A 4,246-nucleotide genomic window follows, 5' to 3' on the forward strand; every position below is an offset into this window, starting at 1 on the left:
TTGCAACATTAACTCAGCATCTCATCATTTACACATTCCATTTTTTTCTTCCGCATTTACATTTACATACCCCTGTTTTCAGTTTCATTATACCCAGGTGCAATGCTTCTACTTAGTCCACCCATACTGGGTCTCTGTAAATGTCTCAGTTCTGGAACAGGGCTCTCTCCAAAGTAATGTAAATCAGTCAATACCAACATCTATATGTTCCCTACATACGTTGTCTGGAATTTGATTAATCTCAATATTAGTTGAATCAGACTCTAAAGCTAGTGATTGCAGTATCCACACTGCATCCCCATTGGCAGCCATTGATCCCCAAAAGCCCTGTTTGTCACTACTGGGACTAGTATTAGACCTAACCCAGGTTGGAAAACATTTGCTTGGATCATAACTATCTTGTTTCAGCTGCTCCCTATGTACCACTTTGATCCCCCCCCCCCCCTTTTCAGGATGCACTGTGTAGACTGGAAGATGTGGTTTATTCTGTTTTATTATAAGGTAGGGCTGAGACTCCCATTTGTCTTGTATCTTATTACAGCCTCAAGGCTTGTGATTCTGTAACATGAGGTCACCAGGCATGAACAACGCACAGAGCCTCATCTTGGGCACTGGCTTGGGCTACTTCACAAGCCATCTTCAGCTTTTCATGGTGGTTCCTCACCCAATCGTCCACATTTTATGCCTCCTCTTCTGCCTGATACCCTTCACTGAACACTAGTGGTAATCTCTGATTTTTTTTATCCCTCCCAAACATTAGATAAAATGATAGGTATCCTGTTGAGTGTATGTGGCTATTGTATGCCAAAACCAATTCTGGTAAACACTCTTTCCAGTTTCTCTTATTCCTAGGGGGTATTGTCCTCAACATCTTGTGCATAGTGTGATTGAATTGTTCACACTGAGCATTCCCCTGGGGGTGACATGGGGTGGTTTGGCTTTTGGAAATTCCATATAGTTTACATATTTCCTCTATGACGCTTGGTTTAAAACATCTCTCCTGATTGAAATGCAGTCTTACTGGACATCCACAGTAGACAAACCAGTGCTTAAGAGCATGAGCAGTCTGATTCTTCGTAGGCACAGCAGTAGTAAACCTTCTGAACATATCGTCAAAACCAACACATTTTCATATCCGTCACTTTTTTTTTTCTAAAAATGTGTAGTCCATTGCCAAATCCTCAGATGGAACAGCGACATTAGTACAGGTGAGAGGAGTCTATGGGAATACATGTTTAGCAAGGGCACACCTTTTGCTCTTCTTAAACCTTTGTGTTCCATTTATTCAGTGCATGTCAGGCACCCAATTTATTTTCACATGCGGTGTTTATTTTACATTTCACAGTAAAACAAGTTTAAAGGGCACTGCATATCAAAAGGACACTCAGTACTGCATCTCTAGTCAAGCCCCACCCCTTGTTCACTGTATTTATAACACACCTCTTCATAGTCATGCATACTGATAAATCCTCTCCTGATCACTCATTTTATCACCAAACACCTCAATAATGTGATCCAAGTCATTATTTTATTACTGTAACATCTCAAAAATCTTTGCAAATGTCTGTGATATTCTTTGAGTGTTGGATGCAGAAACAGTTATAGTGCCGAGAAAGTTTGTGAATCCCTTATGATTCACATATTTCAAACCTAAAATGTTATTAGATCTTAATCTAAGTCGTAATAATAGATAAAGATAACCTGATTAAACAAATGACACAAAAAACATGATACTTTTTCAACATTTATTTATCCAGAAATGATTCAACATTCAATATCCATGTGTGAAAAAGTATGTGACCCTTTAGATTCAGTAACAGGTGGCACCCCCTTGAGCAGCAATGACTTCAACTAAGCATTTCCTGTAACTGTTGGTCAGTCTCTCACATTGGATTTGAGGAATTTTGGCCCATTTCTCCTTACAAAACTGTTTCATCTCGGTGACATTTGAGGGATTCCTTGCATGGACAGCTCGCTTCAGGTCCTGCCACAACATTTCGATGGGGTTTAGGTCCGGACTTTGACTACGCCATTCTAAAATGCAGAATTTCTTCTTCTGCAGCCATTCTTTTGTAGATCTGCTTGTATGTTTAGGATCATTGTCTTGCTGCGTGACCCACATTCGGTTCAGCTTCAGCTCAGACGGATGGCCTGACATTCTCCTTTAGAATCTTCTGATACAATGCAGAATTAATGGTTGGTCAATGAGTCGTCCAGGTCCCAGCACCACGCTTGACAGTTGGGATGAGGTTCTTCTGTTCGGACACAGTGTTTGGTTTTCGCCAAACATAACGTTTCTCATTTGAGTACAGAAAATTCTACCTTTGACTGGTCTGTCCAGAGAACATTGTTCCAGAGTCTTGTGGATCATCTTTGTGCTCTTTGTCGAACTTCAGACGGGCAGCAATGTTCTTTTTAGAGAGCAGTAGTTTCCACCTAGCTATCCTTCCATGAACACCGTTCTTGTTCAGTCTTTTTCAGATAGTCATGAACACTCATATTAGCCAAGGCGACAGTGGCCTGCAGATCCTTGGATGTTACTCTGGGGTTCTTTGTGACGTCCTTGATTTTTCCGGTTTGTTTACAATGAGATTTCGGTAGGACAACTACTCCTGGGTAGAGTATGGTCTTGAACTTTCTCCATTTGTGCACTGTCTGACAGTGGATTGGTGGAGCCCCAAATAATTAGAAATGGTTTTGAAACCCTTTCTAGACTGATTAGCATCAATAACTGTTTTTCTAAGGTCCTCAGAGATTTCTTTTGATCGTGGCATGACGTGTTTCCACACACCTGTATGGTGAAGACCAAACTCACAAAGTTTCCAATCTTTATACAGGGTGGGGCCTCCCAAACTCATCCCTGAGTTTCTATCCCTGAAGATCTACTTAGTTATTTAAACACCTGATTCTAATTATCCCCTTAACTGAGCTGATAAAACCAGGGGTTCACTTACTTTTTCACTTATGCTGAATCTTAATTACTCATTGTTTTTCTAATTCATATATCATTTTGTTTCAAAAGACATGGAATTGGTTACTATAAACCCTATTGGATATTTAAGAAAATACTGGTTTTGATTCAAGAAGGCTATCAGGATAAAACTATAGAATTTCCATAATTATCATTGGGGTTCACAAACTTTTTCTCTGCACTGTATCTTCTTTAAATCGTGATCTCTGTAGTGCAGGGGCTATGTGTATTGCTCAGATCCATCCCTTTTTCAGCTCCTATCGGTCTCATTTGGCCATTGAAAGGTTTTCTCAACTTTTTCTGTAGAAAAAAAAAGACCTGTGCTTGACGTCTTTTTGATGATTTCGACATCGGACCTGAAAGGGAAAATTGTAATGTCTGACATAGGACCGAAAAGTTTATTCAGGCCTGGACATCTTCATTCATTGTAGGCTAACAATAGCTGAAAGGCATGGCTTCCAAAGTGCTCCTCTCCCCAGAAAGCCCCTTTAGATGACATCAGACCAGGCACTGAACACACACAGGACTACAAGGTGAAGCACATTTTATTGTAAAATAAATAGTTTATACAAAACAAAAGGCACGATGGCCAAAACAAACAGACAAAATACGAAACACAGCGAACACTAAACAAACAAGTATCGTGCTAGATTTAAAGCCAGCATGAGTAGCAACAGCCACCCACAATCACGTTTTGCTATGTACACATGTGGCTGTAATGGTGCTGGCACTACTAACTGCCAGATTTCTTCACAGTCTCCCTGGGTCACACATCATTCTGAACAGCACGCTCCTTTGTAACCAATCTTCATCACTGACTGGCTAACCTCTTACAACTGTGAGTTGTCTGCTCCAAATCTTTCTTCCCAAGTCCCAGATTTTTCATAACAGCCTTCAGCACTAGTTCAATATCCTCATGTTTCTTCTGTAACTCTCTGTGACCAGAATGACTGGTGGTGACGTCAGGCCACACAGGAAGTGTTATGGGGCAAGACTCAAATGCACTTGTTTTTCTTTTATTAAATAAAAGATTTAAACAAAACAAAATACTTTATCGAGCAAAAGGGCACGTGGGCCAAAACAAACAAGCAGTGACAAAAAGTACTTTTCTGGGAGTAGCAATTGTTATTTTTATATTATAAATTTATCTCCTCTCTATTCCCATTCTCCACTCATGGACACTCAACACTGTTGCAGCCAAAGCTACGGGTCTTTATAGTAGTTATTAACTAGCTATTAATTATCTTATTATCCCTCGGTCGTATTTTGTACAGT

This window comes from Polyodon spathula, chromosome 4 (assembly GCF_017654505.1).
Source record: "Polyodon spathula isolate WHYD16114869_AA chromosome 4, ASM1765450v1, whole genome shotgun sequence".
NCBI classification, from domain to species: Eukaryota; Metazoa; Chordata; class Actinopteri; order Acipenseriformes; family Polyodontidae; genus Polyodon; species Polyodon spathula.